Source organism: Falco biarmicus, chromosome 1 (genome assembly GCF_023638135.1).
Source record: "Falco biarmicus isolate bFalBia1 chromosome 1, bFalBia1.pri, whole genome shotgun sequence".
Classification (NCBI taxonomy): Eukaryota; Metazoa; Chordata; class Aves; order Falconiformes; family Falconidae; genus Falco; species Falco biarmicus.
Genome location: NC_079288.1, coordinates 69,621,319 through 69,640,512, shown reverse-complemented (window position 1 = coordinate 69,640,512; position 19,194 = coordinate 69,621,319). Strand labels below are relative to the sequence as shown.

General features: G+C 42.9%; 1 protein-coding gene across 2 annotated transcripts in view; it reads right to left on the bottom strand.

The window, feature by feature from the left end:
- FRYL (FRY like transcription coactivator) overlaps positions 1-19,194 on the bottom strand; it is a 185,816-nt gene that overhangs the window by 162,392 nt on the left and 4,230 nt on the right. The window contains exons 1-2 of one of the 2 annotated variants that reach the window (XM_056333537.1): positions 17,729-17,911; positions 3,956-4,149 (exon numbers count right to left, since the gene is read on the bottom strand). The gene's annotated coding sequence lies outside the window, so the exon portion shown is untranslated. Of the gene's footprint in view, positions 1-3,955; positions 4,150-17,728; positions 17,912-19,194 lie in introns of those variants that run through there. The other variant, XM_056333546.1, reaches the window with a different exon arrangement.

The following is a 19,194-nucleotide window of genomic DNA, read 5'->3' as shown; positions in this document are numbered from 1 at the left end:
AGAAAGACTAAAGACAACCTTTGTCCTTTCCTCAGTTGTGACTTTTAAACAGACTAATAATAAAAGACATCTAATTGTCATAGTGAAAGACAGGAGGATTCCTTTTGAAAAAAGTTTCAGAGGCTGGAATTACTTCCTCCTTAAGGAAGATACCACAAAGTTAACTTTACTGCTTTACATTTCTTAATATCTGATTTGCAAAAACATCCATTCTTTTCAAGTTAATGTTTGTTAAAGAAAAAAAAAATCTCTGAAGAGAATGTTACATACACATTGTTAATATACACAGGTTATCTTATAACACAATTGTTGCAAGCCAGCAGACTATAAATGGAAATACATGGAGGCATCAAGACGGTCATTCTGTCCAAACTAGGATTATCTTTCATCACTCCCACAGAAAAACCAATGAAATGTGGTTAAAATTAAGAATATTAGCCAAAGAGACCCTAAAGACAGAGGGGCCCCTTTTCTCGCAAAAGACTGTTTATTCCTTCCTTGATTCTGCTGTACAATTTAGCCTGAATCCTTGTATCCTTCAAGGTATGCCTCAAATCAAAGGATCAGGGTCTTTTTTTTTTTTTTTTCTTTACTTTATTGTCTGCATCAGAAGTGAGCCTTGCTGCACTTCATAAGCTGTTTCTGAGCCAGAGATACTTACTGAGGAGCTAAGGAGCATAGCAGAGATGAGAACTTCATGATCAGCGGTGCCTTGTGCGCTGTAGGTCGAAAGTGGCCTGGGCCAAGTGAGGGAGGATGTGTTAAGCCATGCTGGGCAGAAGCACAAGGGAGGGGAACTCAGAGAGTTTCCACAGGAAAGCTCTGCAACTATGTAGGAGGTATCATAAGTAGCTGCATCACTTGTGCCTTACTCAAACCTCTGAAAAAAACTATTGCTGTCTCCTGGTCTTTGAAGTAAAGTGCTTTTTTTGTATAAAGACACACAGTGTTTCCATTAGCTACCCACCAAGGGATAGGTATTTTCCAGTTCCCTAAAGACTTCCAGTTTCCATTCCATTATATATCACAGATTTAAACTGTAATACAGAGTCTTTACTGTAACTTGTGCAGTTACTATACACCTTGATAAAGAAGTTGCTGGGTTTTTTATAATTAAGCACCTCTCCAAGTGAACTCTTCTCAAGCCAACAGTTGCTGGCTGCACATGGAGAACAGCAGCATCTCCACGACCAATAGTAAAATAGTTGGCCTGACCGAAAAGAGTGTTAAAAATAAGATTTTCAGATACATATGCATACAGATAGCTGTTTATAAATAAATTTCAGAGCTGTAATTGTGCAGCTAACCAAGACCAAAGTTAGTTAGAAGACAAGTTTTTTTCTCCACCATCTTCTTGCCGATACATAAACACACTTCTAAAAGAAATCCACAACAGTTCAAGGCCCTTTAAAGGCCAAATGTATTTCATTTTAGGTGTTAAAAACTCCACTGACAGTGCCTTGTACATTATGTTCAATGTACAAGTAGATTGCATTAAAACAAATACATGGTCATAAATAAATGTTAATCTAACTAAAAATTATCATTCACGATAAAGATACATAGCTGTTCTCCATGACAGAAAATAAGTTCAAAAAGAAAAAGCTTTTCAAAAGGTTGAAAACAGGAAATTTATGAATGTTGGATGTTGCTACCAAAAAAAAACCCCCAACCCCCACCCAAAGGAACAATAACAAAAAGCAAAACAAAAAAAACCCTCCCTGACCTTCTAGACACAAGCAGCATTAAAAAATCCCCAGAATCCTGGGGAAGGGAAATCCTACAAGACAGGCTCACCCTCCACCCCCGCACCCCTCCAAGTCTGACACACACAGCTTTCCCACTTCACAGATTAAGCAGCTCCTCTGTGCCCCTATTAACATTTTCACCTTCTGTTTTCTTGCAGACGTGTCTCATACGCTCCACGTTATTTGAACAACATGAGGCATCAAGTGTGAGGCGTTCTGCAAGTCATTTGTCACTACAGGCAAGCACGGTCTACAAAGGTCTTCAGCAGAAAAATACCCCTAGTCAGACAGGAGTGAGAACTAATGTTCAAATGAAGCAGGAGGGGGGAAAAAGCTCACAAAGAGCCGTATTACAAGTTGGTGAAGCCTACTGAGCTATATAAAACTCAAATCATCTTAGTAGAAACTTTGTAATAAAAAGTAACTTAAATGTTCCCATTTATTTCCCCAATATCCATCTTACAGTTTATACAGACACAGCTAATGAAACTGCTGAGCAGGCTACTGAGCAAAAGTACTGCTTTAATCCTAAATGACTACTTAAAGGAGGGGGAGTGGGGAAGAAACAAAAACCTCTTCTCCTCTTGATGGTCCTTTATTTTCTTAATTATACTGGGGAAAAAAAACTTAACCAAACTTAAGTGGTACACTTGCAAAAACACTTACAATGTATGTTCTGAATACTGTTCAGTAATTTCATTTACACACAGAAATAGGCTTTTGAGCATAATTAGCAATAATGTAGAAACATACGTAGTCATTAAAATCCTTTAAAGTGAGATAAAACTAGAGTTGTCCAAAGCATAAGAAGCACCCACAGGAGAACAACTTCCAGTAAAAAACGATACTAATGTCCTCAAACCCTCTGCCTCTCTTTTCCTGTTTCATTTGAAAGACTGATCTGGAGTTCCTAGCCTAATGCCAAAAAGCGTATTTGCCTTACTTGAGCAATAGAAAGATATGGATGTTCAAGGTAAACTTCTGCAGCAACAAATTTATTATCTTTTGAGAAAAAGAATACATAAATCAGAACAGAAATAATTACGGTATAAAATTCTGACAAAAGACAGTGAAGCAAGTCAGCATGTTCTGTAACTAGAAATGAAAGCCAGTGGCAAAAACCAGGGATATGGTACACTGGAGATGATCCAATGGCAGAACTTATAATACATTCAGATTTTATTTTATCGTATACTTCTCCTGTAAAGAATACATAGGACAAAGCAATAAAGCAAAGAGAGCTACGCTAAAAATACTACAGAATATATAATATTATAACGATAATTATTGACAATAGAACATAATATTCTATCACATTCTATAAAGTAATATTATAGAATATATAATATAGAATGTCTTGAATATTAAAGTCCAAGTCCACATAGAAAATACCATAGAAACAACTGCACTTCGACACCAACATGCTCTTTGTTCTCAAAGGCCAAAAGGAAGCACAGTCAGTCTATCAGTTTTATGACTCAACTGCAGAGAAGCAGTGTATTACATTATTTGTGAAGGACAGTTTAGGTGTTGGATTAGTTTGATCCATCCATTTAAACTCATAATTGCCTCATCCACAGTAATGGCCCTGGTGCTTGACCGCAATATGGATCTATTCACTACTGATAAAATCCTTACATCAAGAGCAGTAAAGAAAAGAGCATCTATATAAGGAATTGTGACGGCTTTTACTAATTAGCTGCATTACCTAGCTTCACCCACAAGAGGACAGAGCTCAGACACCTGCCAGCACATCGTAAACGAGGACTCTTACTAGCACCCAAGAAGTCTGATTTGCATTGAGCACTTAAGTTTGTGAAAGAAAACTTGAGAGAATTATTGGACATACAGAAATTATACGAGAGAATTACTAAATGTACAGTTTGAGGATTACTAAATGTACAGGAACCACATCTGAATTAGGAAGTCTCCAAGCTGCACATGATGCAAAGATAGGCGGCTGCTTGCCCTTTTGTTAACCTCTTCCTCAGACATTCAACTCTTGGACACAGTTACTACACCGTGTTAAAATCACATGTTCTTATTTGATTTTACACAATACAGACAACCTTCTATTCAGATAATTGATATCTGAAGTAGTAGTTCAAATGTGTTAACAGTAGGATATAGATAAAGACTTAAGCAAAGAGGGGAAAAATTAGATGCATGAAAATGTATTTATGACAGAATTGTGAAAAATGTCTTACCACTTAGAAGCCATTGCTAACCACCGACGAGAGCCATTATCACGCTTAGGATGGATCCATCAAGACATTTTCCTCCAAGTCCAATACGCGCTTAGAGTAGACCAAAGATGCAAACAGCTACAGGTCAGCTGGCATGTAGCCAAATCTTAAAGAAAGGTCTCCAAACACAGTACAGACAAATGAAATATAGAATGCTGGAAAGAAAATAAGAAAAACCATAGTCAAACCTTAGACACTTAATGGAGATGTCAACATTCTCCAAAAGCTTTAGAATTTTTCTTTTTTCATTTAAGTCACAAACAATAATTACATGTGTCTTCAGAATTGCTGTTCTGCTCAGAACCTTAGGATTCTTAATGATTTTTCCTCCATGAAAAACTAAACCTGACATAAAAATAAAATCTAGCTTCCAACACAGCATATTTTATGTACATCCATTCTTTATATAGAATTTTAGTTGTACTTTAATTACAAACATACTTTATTAATCATATATACAATTGCTCTCAAATGCAAATCATTCTGAATCAAATTCTTCCAATTAGCCCTTTCATTTCTTTTCTGATTTGTGCTGATTTTTTTTTTCCCTGCTTGGTTAGCAGGAGGATGCGGTCAGAAAAAGGAACAAACAATACTTCAGCTGCCTCTCCCTAACAAAGCCTTGAGAACTTCCACAGATTCCTTCATAACAGAAGTTTGTATGCAACTTGCATAGTTGTCACAACTTGCCTAAGCAGCAGTTTGTTTTTGTTCTTCTATACCACCAAACTACAGCAAAAGCACTTCGGTATTTTTAATTTTACCCTGAAGGCAGATCAAGCACTTTTAACTGCTTTTAACAACTCAAGTCTCAACGCGCAGACAATCCAGTGCTCCTGATCATCGAAGTTGAGGGGGGGGGGGGGGGGAATGTTTTTAAAGTCATCGCCTGAAAAATTGCAGGTACATAAAAAGACCTGTACACCCAACATGACTAACAATGCTCTGATGCAACACGAATATACTAGTTTCCTTTAGGGATGTGTGAACCATTCAATCACCAACAATTATTTTATGTATGGTTTGTTCTACTTCTTAATTAGTGTTTCCAAAAATACAAAAGAGACACCCACCATAGTAAGTGCAATCTAAAAGTAAAAAGCCACATCCTGAAATTTTTAAGATGTAAAAGAAAGAGACAAGCAGGAAAATTAGGTAAGCTTTTGCAAATAGGAAGCAAGCTGATATTTATATGTAGTATGTTTTGAATTTATGTAAGTCCTTGAAAAAGCAAGTCAAGCTTTTTAAAGACTTGACCAGTTAGAAACAGAAGCATTTAAAGACAGATAAAATTCTAACTCTGAATTTCACCTGCTAAATTGCAACTCTAATAAAAATGTTAGCAGCTTTCTGTAGTTTGTGCATTTGACAGTACAATGCATTAAATCAGCATGACTTTTTCCTCTTTAGACAATTAGGGCAAGCAAACATTTTCTGTGCAGCAGCAAATATGGCCTTCTTTCTTTTCTTTTTCAGAAAAAAAAAAGTTGTTTAAATCAACTCATGCAAAACTTTAAATTTACTCCAGTTTAGTAGCAAGTGGGTCGGCTGTCCTTTAACTCCTCCCCTATTACACTAACTGTGAACAGCACTTTCACAAATCAAAATCATGCCATATTGCTCTCTATCAAACTGAAATGCCCAGACAGAAATCCACCTTGGCATATGCTGACATTTTAGCTCACTTTCTAACGCAAAACATACATTCACAGATACATAGTCCATTCTGTTCAGAAGCTTCCCTTCTCACTGTATCCAGAGCAAACACATACAAACATACATATCTTCATTCTTCACCATGCCAATTACATCTCCCCCCACCGGCCTCAACACACTACACCTAATAGGCCAGCCACTTAATGGTGCAAATAAAGTTAAATTGAAAACTAACTTGACTGTCCAAGCTTTAGGACAAGATACTGACATTTCATTTCAGCTGGCAGAATGTTTGGGAAGAGCCTGGAGGGTGGGAGGCACAGGAAAACTCATTTGAGGTATTCAAGTTTTTAGTGGTATGTACTGAAGCAATGATAAACTTAAAATTGCAGCTGCTGCCCAGAATTTCAAGAATAACTAGAGTTTTACTTGAACATAACCTAAGGTATCCTACAGAATCAATGTGATCAGATGAAGTCTGACTACAGGCAAAAAAGGTAACAGTAAAGTAGCAGTAAGGTCAAAAGCGTCCAACGGATGTAAATGAAGCTTACAGTGACAGCATATCGCTAGAGGGAGGTTCATTGGGCTTCATTTCCTAACTGCAGCTTACAATTTGAAGTTAAAATGTAACTATACTTTATCAGATCTGAAGTCAAAGGTATCACACAGGTGGAGGTTCGGTGTTTAGGGTTCATCCCTATGAAAGACTTATGAAAAGCTAAGAAACAGAACACGACAAAACTACATAATAAAGTTCAAAGTACAAGAGATTAGCTATAATAAGGTTTAAAAAAAAAATTCAAAGGACACCGCTGCTACTCCTACGTTTTTATACCTAAAAAAATTCAGAGCTCCCTTCACATCCTGAATTGGGAAATGCAGCTAAAAATCCAACCGAACTCAAACCTCTCAAAGTAGCAGCATATATAACTTCTATCAGGTGAACTTTTTCTTGGGGGTAGGGGGTATTTAAAAGAGAATTTATTTCTCATTTATTTTCAAGTTGCTGTATTATATTCACAGAGTAGCTGCTATAATGGTGGCTGCTATGCAAGACTGACAGCTTTACCCTTTTGTGCAGCAATTAGATGCTCCAATACAGCACACTTTTTGCCATTGCTAAGTGTAGAGGAGGTGGTACTCCAAAAGCTTCATAAAAGGGGATTAAACCCAGTGTTGCAGGAAATCAAAGTGCCAGTGCCTGCATTTAAGAAGATATGCACAACACACTAAATTTGGGCTTTCTTACAATTACTGGCCCAAAAGACTTAATGTGATGGTACTTCAGAATAAATAAATAAACACTACGTTTTTAACCAACTGTTAGAAGTAGTGTTGTCCATGCTATAAACACTATGCAGGCTTCAATACACCAAGTGTTTGCTTTCACAAAGGTAGAATAAAGGCAAAGATGAATTATATTAGTTTTTAAGACATCATTTTAAAGATTACAGCAAAAAATTGCTAATAAACCAGCTTAAGGGCAAACATTTACGGAATGGCACCATGGTCACTCAAACATGTGGCTGGACTGAACCTTCAGCATTTTATAGAGCTTGGCTAAGTAACCTGCTGTCACAAACACTCCTAAACATAACAGGCTACCCCCTTGTGAGCTCTGGTCCCTGACGCTGTCCCCCTTGTCCCCTCCCCAAAGCGATGGCAGATGGAGTAAGAGCCCATACAATGGGGAGACATATCAGGCCACAGGACAAGTTAAAGCCACACTTCAGCCCAAGGCTCATGACTTAGATCACTCCTCAAACAAGGGGTGCAAGAAAAGAAAAAAAACAAACCCAAAAGATTGTAAATATTACCCAGATTTATTATACAACATACTGACCATATAAGATTTTCCTGTTACATATCAGTTGAGCAATTTTTCCAAAACAGCACTGAGAGATGCTACCAGCAGGCTGAAAGATTTTTCAGGGGCTGCCCAGTTCCTCCGTTCTCCCAGCGCTCTTCAGCTATAGCCTGCACAGGTAGACTGTGCCTAGCTTACTGCTTGCTTTCCTCTTGAATAAGTGATATTAGTGCCTTTACCAGAAATGTACCCAAAAGGGGGGAAAAAAAAAAAGCATTTGAGAGTATCTGAAGATTAAAGAATAAAAAAGGGGAATGAAGCTTTCCAAGTTGCTGATAGCCAAATATACCTCCTTTCTCTACCAAAGTTTGGCACGTTTTGCCTTAACAGAATAATTTTGGAAACAATTTGGTTCTTTTGCTTCTTGTGAAAGTTTTAGGTATATTAATATTTAATAAATACATAACAATAACACCACAAAGTAAAAAAATTACACAATGAATTAACATGATGGTCACGTGATACTCTCCCAGTTTCACCAACCATCTCATTACTGAAACAGCCTTTTTTACACTCCATGATCCACACCACCAGTGAGGCTGAGTGGCTGCCAATCAGCTATGGGGAGGCACAAACGCTGTTAAACAGGAGAGAAACAAGGGTCCCCAATTCAAAAAGCAAGCCTTTTGGATGCTGGGGGCAGAACTTCATTAAACACAAATATTGCAACTGGAAGATGCATAGATCCTAAGCAAGAAACTGAGGTAGGTTGAGCTTCTACGTAACCAATATGGAATTTAGATAACACTCAGGAAGCAGATCAAGATCACCCAAGTGGAATCATGGGAAAAGAAGAAAAGGATGAATATCCCAGTCATACCAAAACTTTGGAATATTTACAAACATCCGCACCTGAGAACTACATTTGTTATACTGGTTCAACACTTTCTCTTCCTAAGAATTATAAATAGCTCTTCGTTTACAAACTGACAAAGTTCAACTGAAAAGACCCCCATACAATCTCCATTTGCAGTTGACAATGATTTGCAAGATAAACTTCAGAGGAGAGCTTGGGGCCGAATGTGTAAGAACTCGACCATGATAAGTCAAATTTAAAAATCTATATTTGCGTTCTCCTTTGTGGCCAGTGCCATAAAACCTCCCTCTTCTTTAAATTTTGATTATAACTTTTTATCTTTTGAATTTAATTTCAGAGTATTAGAAATATGCCAAAACTCAGTCTGTGTTTTTACTAGACCACAGTGGATATTTCCATCTAGGCAGAAGACCTTTCAAGTCTCTCAGATTAGCCTCTTACTAAAAATTGCCTTCACTAGTGCAGCAGCCCAAGGAACCCACTGCCTTCAGAAACTAGAGTAATGCAAGAATGGCCCAGTTACACCTTTCCTTGGTGCTAATGCCCTCTGATTCCCACCCTTACCTGAGTGTTGATTTAGAGAAGTGTTCCCTCAGCTGTAGCACAGAACCCATGATTTTATTTTGGGCCCCCCAAAAAAGACCTTAATTATTTTCTATTACACCCACTATAAGCTAGGATTGGCTACCTGAGAGAAAGTATTTCTGTGCTGCTTTTCAACTGCAAAATAAAAGCGTCCAATCTGCAAGTGAACTGCAGAGGACCAAGAATTACATCTCTCTCCTGTCAGTGTCAGAGGTTGTAAGCAATCCATATTTTAGGACTACCCCAAATGGATGTTGCTTCCACCAGGAAAACAGCTAAAACTAAGTCTGTGCCAAGCACAAACTTTTAAATACTACACAAAATTATTTCCAACGGAAGTAACTAATAAGACTCCAGCTTGCCTAATCTTAGGTCACGTAGACATTTATCGTCACTTGTTCCTTCTCATTTCATATGCACTGGGGAGGGAAAATGGCAGAACATAACCAACAACCACCTTCTTCCTCAGATGCACTGCTACTTGAACAACAAAACAGTGCATCTACAGCATTTGCAGCAGCTCCTACTAAAGCTCTCACAGACATTGATCTAAACACCATCGTTCACCATTACATTAACAAAGTTTCAGCGACAGGAAAAGTCAGAACTTCCATGAGCGTGCAGACTAGGCAAGAAGCCTCAAATTCTGATCCTCTGCACCACCACCGCTATAGCAACAATGGGAGAAATGCTAAAAATGCCAAATGGCTCTAGTAACTAAACTCCTTTTTTCTGTTTTTTACAGAATAAATTACAAGCACAGACTAAACTAAAAATCAGCCTACAAGCATGAAATTAAATCTGAAGAACAGAAGTTTATATCACACATTCAAACGGTTTTCAGCAATTGCCTACTTTTGAAAGCATCTCAAACCAAAACTAACAATCCTTATTTATTCAATAAACTTTTGGAGATCAACATCTAGCAGAGTTCAAGCGCTTGGAACTGCTGAATGGAAAGTCAACAGCTTATGTACTACCTTTCCTCCATTAACAGACTGTTAAAGCTAAAAATAATCTTTCTTTAAAAGTGCCAGAAACCATCAAATCACTGACCAGTGCCTGTACAAAGAAAAATACATGGCAATAATTTTTTTTTCTTTAGTTATTATTACCATGAGGAGGAACCAACATGAACTTTACGCACATTCAATACCAAAGTCTGTATGGATTTAAATGAAAAAATAATAATAAAAACCAAACCACAAAAAAAAAACCCACTTTATTCCCTTGAACAAAGTAGGAAGCTGTTTTCCCCACTCCCTTCCCTCAGAGCAACTTCAACAGAGGTCAAACTCAGGTCCTACACATAAAATGCTAGTAGTTCTTCAGATACGCTGACCAGACAATGTTGAAGTGTAACAGTTAGCAGATTTCTCATCTACTGAAGCAGCTGCAGAAAAACATCCTTAAACCGATACATCCCAATATAACAATATTTTTTGGCCTCTGGAAATCTGATACAAATACTATATAAAAGGCAGTAGTGCTAACTGCTTTTGAAAGACAACAATCAGAATGAGAACTTTGTTGTACTTGCAGACCACCTCTACCCATTCTTTTTTCTTAAACAACATTCAGCCTGAAGAGTCCATAGAGTCTATATTTACACAGGCTGAGACATGAACTTGCTGTTTCACTTTAACAGAAGCCTAAATGAGGCCAGTCTGCATTCTTCAGTACGACAATAAGATAAACAGAAAAGTAGTTGACATATTCTTCTTGTTTCTAGGCAAAAACATTCACAAAAGCTCTACTGATATTTTCTCTCCTGTGCATCCTATTCTTCTCATAACAAATGCATACCAGTTTTCAAACAGCCATCTGCTAAATTAAAAATATCTTTTGAGGACTTCTGTCACTAACATATATGCCAATTCTTAAACTTAGAACACCTGCATCACCAACTAGAGTCACATAAAGATTTCATGCCTTTCAACTATATAATGATAGGCAAGAGTTTTATATACTAGATACAGTTTTAAGGGAGCAGGCAATAAAAGCTACTCCAAAATTATAGGGGCTAGGAAATACTTGAAAATAGAACTATTTATTCTTATTTTAAAACCACAAGTCAAGAGAACAACAACTAGCACTACAGCATAACATGGAACACACTATGCAGTACCTTCTTTAGATATCCTCCCAGGAGATACAAGGATGGGCTTCATATTGGATCAAATCAGCTGCACACAATCCTCTCCCCGCCCCCCCCCCCCCCAAAAAAAAAAAGAAATACAAGTACAGTCTGTGCCTTTCTGATGGCTTGCTTTCAGATTTTCAATAACAGACTACAACAGAAGTTGATCATGATGTACAGTAAGATAAACGTTCTTAATTTTTACATCAGGTTCATCTTTTTCCCTAGGACAGCAAAGGTCCAAAAGTGTTAAGTTAAAAAGATGTGTACAATGATAGGTAAAGACTCCCAAATTCCTCCCCTAAAAGCTTGTTCTATTCATGCTGTGCTTGTATCTACCTTTTTTCCTGTTCCCATGCTTGCTGTCTACCACCTCTCACCTGTACCAGCTATTCCATTCACCTCTTAATTCTGCAGGTAGGTACATGTAAAAATATAAATATATATATGTATACACATACACACACAAACATATGTATCAACTGCATCTGAAGAAACATCTCTGACCTCCAGTTTTTATGCAACATTTGCCACCAAGGAGGTTGAAATGGGGAGGCAGAGGTGAAGTCTAAACTGAAGGAACAGAGCAAATGGGGCAAGATCTCAATGATCTCTGTCTATAGGAAACAGAGAAACAGGTTTGCTGTATCCGAGTGAATGCTACCCTTACTGCTACTCCTCCCAAGATTAAGAGCACTCATTCCCAACTCCTTTCTCTTTATGAGCCAGGGTATCCAGCAGCTCCCTGAGTCACTGCAACAGCACCAGCCATCATGGGACCAGCCACTACTCATCTCCCTACCCCAGAGAATAAACAGGCCAGTCAGCAGTCAGTGCACCAGACAGTAAGTTCTTCAGCTTTTTGGACATCTTTTTTGGATGATGTCTACAGAGGCAGAAGTCTTTCCATTTTTGCTTACAACGATCTTTTTTTAACATGATCGGCATTACCAGCAGGTTAGATTAGTTTGATTTAAGATTATGAAAATTCTGTCAATGTCAAAACATTCAGCTGCCACAGACACAATCCTAACAGTTTCTTTCTGATTTAGCACAAGAACAGAAGTGGTGTTGGTTAATTACTATTCTTATGCAAAACTGATAGAAAATGCCTAGGAACACCTCAACCAATCTTTCATGCTAGCTGCTCTACGGAGAATCAGTATTTGTCCAGGTCTACTTATTAACTCCAAGTCCCCCTTTAGAGCACAGTGTTTACAAAAGATGCTGCTGCTTCATTATGCAAAAATGAAGACAAAAATGAAGACAAAACCAGAAAATGTCACTGGAGAAATAAAGTCAGTCTTAGTAATATCAACTTCAAATGTGAGTTCCTGAGACCTGGTTTTATCATAACGTTCTCGAGACTTACGGTATAGATATTGTTCTCTTTGTGTGTGTGTGTGTGTGTGTTGGGTTTTTTCTAAATTAATTATGTTTCTTTTATTCTCTTTTAGCAGTCTCCCACATTAAATTACTACAGCCTTGCATTTTGGACCAAGTACAACAAACTATCCCTATTTGTAGTTTTCAGCGCTCTCTCCAGCTCTTATTTTATAAACATATCAAACATTATATTCAGTTATTACAAATAAACAAACTTAACTGCACAGGGCTGGCAAAACCCACGCAATTGTTGTCTTTGAAACTACTACAAAAAACAAGTAGTGAAAGGTGAACAGCAGTTAAGTCTTCTGTGAAAGGCTAAACAAGCAGGTCTTACCCATACTCTCACAAGGATCTTTTCAGCATTCTTGCCTCTAAAAAAGGTACCAGATTTTTCTTTCCTTCTTCTCCCTTGCTTATTCACACATTGCTATGGGCATCTTTGATCTCCCTGAATACTTTCTGCACAAGCATGACTAACATCACTCCCACCATGGCCCAAACTATGGCAGGCCAAGGACTGTTGGCAACAGTGATACTTCTCAATGCTGTATTTAACCTATAGCTTCCCCTCCCATTTAACATGACATACCTGAGTAGTAATATTTTTGTTACAAGTTGCAGCTTATGAAGACAAAGCAGAGAAACCTTGAGAGGACTGAGGAAAGAAAACAGGATCCTAAGTTTTACCAGCAAGTTATTTCCATCAGAGCATTAGAGGACCTCCATGATGTCCCAGCAGAACCTTCTCTGGAATACTTCATACAAGTCTGGCCAATGCATGCTACAAAGACTACTTCATACATGAAAGAAGGCAATGATGGGACTTTAGGATGATCAGGTGAACAGAAAACATCTCAACAAGAGAAAGTCTAGTTTAGCAAAATTATATTATTAGTCTCTAGAAATACACTGAAGGTAAGTGAAATAAACTTACAAAGGAAGAACTGGTGTTTAAGCTGAAAATAATGTTGGCAACTGCCACTGACATAAACTGCAAACCAAAAATTACAAATATTCACAGGTACTTTATTCCAAAGCAGTCTTCCAATAGTTAGATGGCAAAACACACAAAACTTGTTATATTATTATCATAATCTCATGCAACTTCATTTAAAAATCAAAGAAGAAAAGAGGAGATAAAAACATCCAAGCAGGAGTCTCCTCCCATTTTCTGGAAAACAGGGAGAAAGAAGAAAATAGGTCACCACACTAACTCCAAAGTAACCAGCAGTACCACTGAAGTGTGCATGTCAATAGTCCCAAGTCTCCTGCTACAGATTCTGCTGAAAAGCCAGCTATTTTAGACTAACCCAGCCCCAGCTCTGAAAAAGCACAGTTCACTTCCACTGCTCCAGCAGCACTGCTTTGGCAGGTGGTCTGTCAAGTGTAAGAAAGGTACTTCTGTGTGGAGATCTGTGCTAGCTCCATGCAGATCATCCCTGCCTATCATCACTAACTGCAAAGAACAATTCACGTTGCTCACATTGACAAGGGCAAGAACACCCCACATAAAGAACAAATCATTAAAATCCCAAAACTTACCGTAACAGCTTCTGGGCACTAGCCCATTGTATCAGAACAAATATTTAGACATTTCAGAGAACCTCAAACTCAATTTTAGAAGCTCATTTTTAAAAAAAATATGTTCTCCTTCCATTTTTGCATGCAAACATAAATCACTAGGAAAAACTGGGGATAAACACAAAAGTTTCTCAAAACTGAAGCCATGTCAAGAACAGACACTGTTGTTCAAGTAGCTTGAGAGAACATATTCCTTTCTGATACCTTCCAATGCCAGTATTGGACACCTGCTATCCAAGAATGTATTCTGTCATTCTTCCTGGGAGGCGCTCATGTCAGAGGGAATTAGGGATTATAAAAGATTTGAGGGAGGGGAGGGAAAAAAGGACAACAAAAGTCTTGGAAGAGGCAAAGCTATATTGCAGTACACAGATACTCAGAGAACTAACTGTCAAACACTGAGGATATGTGAGCTAAATGCTAGAAAGAACAACTGCTGGTTTAATCAATTAAAAAAAGGCAGAAGCAACCCCAGCTGAGTCAGTGTGCCTAACATCTATTACTGGAGTTCACTGGGATTTGGAGCGAGACCGGACAAGAATAATGCTGAATCCTAAAACCTTCTAACACTGCAACACTTCTTCTCCAGTCTATAGTCATTCCTGGGAGGATTATTACAGATGCAAAAGTCATAAAAGTTCAAAGCTGTTCAAGCATGCAGAAGCAGTACAAAGCGGTAAACCACAGCTAGGCTGTGCACTAGGCCAGCCGCCCTCCCGCTGATGTATAAGCTACACTGCATTTCCTACTGGTAAGGTAAGACACACCAGTAACTACAGTTATGGGGTCACAAACCCTGAACTATTATCCTCATTTTTTTTCACAGTAACTCACATAACCCATGCGTGCAAATACCACCTTCCTTTCACATTATTATTTGCATGTGATACCTATGGTTTCTGTTAAGCTAAGGCTTAAAGATACACGAAAATTGCTAAAAGCTCATGGCCCTCTAAGCCAGAAGGAGCATATTATATATCTATGTTCCATATTATGCAAGTCCACTGAAGTGTAAAGTTTGCCTACAAGTCTCTTAAGGAACTCAGGAAAAAAAAAAAAAAGCCATTTAGTCCTTTGTGCGATAATGAAGTGGGCATCACCAGACCACATAACCACTGGGGGGGTAGGGGGTGTAATTATAATCTTAAATACTGTAAAAAGTAAATACAGACAGCATGTTCCCAATTGTACCAGCAAACGTTTTCAGCATACCAATTAATTTTAGCCTGCAAAATTAAAAGGACACTCACAGTGGGAGTAAAAAAAAGCGAAGACCACTCTTCAGCTGTTGAGGCCTAGCAGGACAACACTGGAGATGGAAAATTGAAAAGTTCTACTTTTTGCCTTACAGCCCTACAAACCTCCAACTTCCCTCCTCAAAGGTACTATGCTCTTACATGAGAGCCAGCTATCACCATGCTTTGGCTCACCTAGGCCAGCCAAACAGAAATAGAATTAGTGGGGTATTTCAACCTTACTTTACCTTAACTAACCCCACAGAAGAATTAAACAACTTTTCTTTTGAAATGAAGTTCAGCAACAGTTTTTTACATCCCAAAGCAACATACCACTGCTCTGCTCCAAGGAAACCACTTCCAAAGAGAAGTCAGCACAGGCTTTAACCAAATCCATTTTGGAATATAAATAAGGAGCCATTCACAGCAGCAATTCGCCCAGGGAAGTCAGTCATCTACTGACAACAACTGCCATCAAGTACCACTATGGTCCTGTACAAACCACAGATAAAGGAAGCTTTTGACAAGAGAGAATGTCGCATCTTTAAATACTTGACTGACTAAACCTGCAACACAATTTTTACCGAGGGGTTTGTTTCCTTCCTGCGATAATGGCACCAGATATAAATCGGTGTGTGGTTTCCCAGTGCTTGCTCAACAATCTTCCACAGATTCTGAAGTATTCGGCAGGCATCCTCAGCATGACAGTAACAACACAGAAGCAGAGCAACTGAAACAGCCTACCGAGGAGGCAAACATTGAGGAAATACTTCTTAAGTAACTACAGTTAATTTCACTCTTTGCTCAACCCACAATAAGCAAATCACCTTCTTTATCACAGTACTCTGCATGCTTCATATTGCTCGTTCCTGCCCACATGAGCGACTCTTCGCCTACTACCTCAGTAACTTACAAATACCATACTCTTTCTAGTCTGCATCTACATGAAGGTGGCTTACCATCTAAGTCGTACCTCATTACATGAAGTCTGAGCTTGGGAAACGTGCAGCGTATGTAAGAGTAAAGAACTGGCTTTCTGCTTTAGTATATCTCTTTCCTAAGGCACATTTCAGATTTGTAATTCTGAGGGAAGTCCACATTACACTCTTGCTACCTCATCTCCAGACTGTCCCACTATTCCTTAAAACTCTAATGGCAAACTGTGTTTGCAACTCATTCCGTATGAGCGACCACCAAAACACTTTGGGTTTGTTTGGTGTTGTTTGATGTTTTCCATCTGATTCCTTAGGACGCTTTACCGGGAGCTATCCTGATTGCCGGACCAATGATTTCTGGTTAAGACAGACCGAGTTGTTCACTAAGCAGCCGAGTGTAGTTACAGTCAAAAATCATCACATAACCAGAATACTGGAAGTGAACATATGTGAAAGAAAGCAGGGGGAAGAAGGGAAGTAATCGAGCCCCTACAATACTTGCAGGCACATCGCTAACGTTTATGTGAGACTACAAAACACAATCTTTAAGGTGCTGTTCGGACCAAGCCTGGTCCCGGCAGCACCTTAAAGCGCCTCCTTCAGCGAGGCGCCACACACGCGGCGCAGGGCGCACACGGCAGCCACGGCTGACGCTCCGCGTTATAAACTAAGTTTCACGCCGGGCGGGCGAGCGCGGCCGGCGGGCGGGGGGCGGGAGGCAACGGCACCGCCGCTGCCCGCCCCTCCCGCCCGCGGCCCGGACGCCCGTTGCTCCGCCGGGGCTCCGCCGCTCCCGCGCAGCCCCCGGGCACCCCCCCCCGGCGGCGGCGGCGGGGCGGGGCCGGGAACAAAGCCCGGCTCCGTGCCACCCTCCCCGCTCCGTCCCGCCATTCCCGGGCGGCCCGGAGCACGCCCAGCCCCGCCATCCCCCGCGGCGGTGGTGGCCGCCGAGCGCCACAGGCCGGCGGCCGCCCGGCCCCAGTCGGACGGGTGCGGGCGTGGGGCGGGAGGAGCCCGGCGGCGGCTGCTTTCCGCTCGGCCCGCGGGGGCCGTGCGAGAGCCGCGCCCACCCCGGGGGCTCCCGGGGCCGCCGGCCGCGCCGGAGGGGAAGGCCGGACACGCGCCGCGCCGCGCGGGCGGGGCCGGGCCGGAGTTAGGGGCGGAAGAGGGAGGGCAGGAGGGGACTGGGCGCGGGGCGCGGAGGGGGCCGGGGGAGGTGCCGTCGCCCCGGAGTAGGAGGGCCAGAGCCCCAGCCCGGTGGGGAGGCGGCCGGGAGGCGCCAAGCGCACGCCAGTATTGCCGACCCCGACCTCTCCGCGCCGCCCGGCCCCACGCTGCCCTCGCCTCACCTCCCCGCCGTAAACAAAGCGGCGCGGGCCGGGGACCGGGCCAGCGGCGGGGGCCGCTCGCGACGCAACACCCCACCACCCCCCCCCGCCCGTGAGCCCCGTTTCCGTCGGAGCAGGCGGCCCCCTCCTCCCCCCCCCCCCAGCCACGACCGGGTCCCAGCCCCGCCGCCGCCTCACCTATCCCGCCGGTAGAAGCGCTGCCTCCCACCGCAGCCCGGGGCGCCGCCGCCTCGGCGCGGCTACGGTGGCCTTCAGAGCGACTCTGGTAGCAGCCGGTGACCGACTCGCGCCGCCAGCATCCCCCGCCGGCTTTATCCCGCCGCCGCCGCCTCTCTCCTCCGGTAACTCGACGGTCCGGCTCGTCCCTCCCGCCCCCCCCGCCTGCCCATTGGCACGCGCCGCTCCACCAGGAACCGACGCTCACTGGGACGGGCGCGCAGCACTCACGCGGGACCACCCCCCCAGCCCTTCCCCGTTGGCTCCCGGGCATCTAGCCCGCCCTCCCGGACACGCCCCCGCTTGGCGCTTCGGCCAATCGCAAGGCAGAGAGGGGGAAGCTGAGCCGCCCATTGGCGGCGCCCGTCAGCTTCCTGCGGCTGCGATAGGCCAAGGCGGCAGCCAGTTCCGCGTCCCGGCCAGCCCGTCCACGGGAGAGCCTCGGGGCGCCGTCTGTCCCCCTCCCCGCTCCCGAGCCTCCCCGCCGGGCGAGGGACCGCGGACGACTCCCGCCTAGGCAGCCTGTCCGCGGCGGGGAAGCGCCCCGGCCCCAGCGGCTCCCCTGGCGGGAGGGCGGCCTGAGGCGCCTGCGGTGCAGGTACAGCCTTCCGCCGCCCAAGGAAGCCCCCGCGCCACCGGTGAGAGCAGGACCGATCACCGTCGCTAAGAACAGTTAAGACGGCCGGTATCGCCAGGCAGCCGGGATCAAACGGCCTCCGGGCCACGCAGCTGCGCGGCTGGGGAACGCCAAGGCAGTCTCCTCGCCAAGGAAGCGGCGGGGCCCTATCGGGGACGCTGCGCCGTGCCCCCACTTGTGCGGGCACTCCGCACCGCCTCCGCCTCCCGGCCGCCCGTCGGGAACGGGCGGAAAACCCGCCCTTCCCCCCAGTGAATAAGGGCAAATAGTTGTGTCTCGGCCAGCTGCGCGAGTGCGCGGGTACCGCCTGTTGGCCAGAAACTACCCGCCTTGTTCTACCAACGCGAACCGCTGGGCTCCCCCCGCAGGAGCGGCCCGGCTCTGAGGACTGCGGGGTAGGGCGGGGGCCGCGGGGCAGCCCCCCCGCAGCACAGAGAACACCGGCCGCCTTCGCTGCGGAGACCTAGCTGTGATTTCACGTCCTGCCCACAGGCACCGATCGGCACGGCCTAGCGCAATGCCAGTGACACAGGCGGTAAGGCACGGCCGTGAGGTGATGCACGACACCCTCGGCCATCTCACCTGGCCCGGGAGCGGCAGGGTTTCACCGCCGCAGCAGGGCTGGTGGCCGGACGTAACAATGTATCTCTAAGCAATACAAGGATTGGGGCGCCGGTGGTAATAAAAACAGAAACAGTGCCAACAATAACATTTTAAGTGGTTAAAAAGTAACTGTTTTGTCTGTTGAAGGACCTCAAAACTTCCAGGCTTGAAAAGGAGAGAAAAAAAA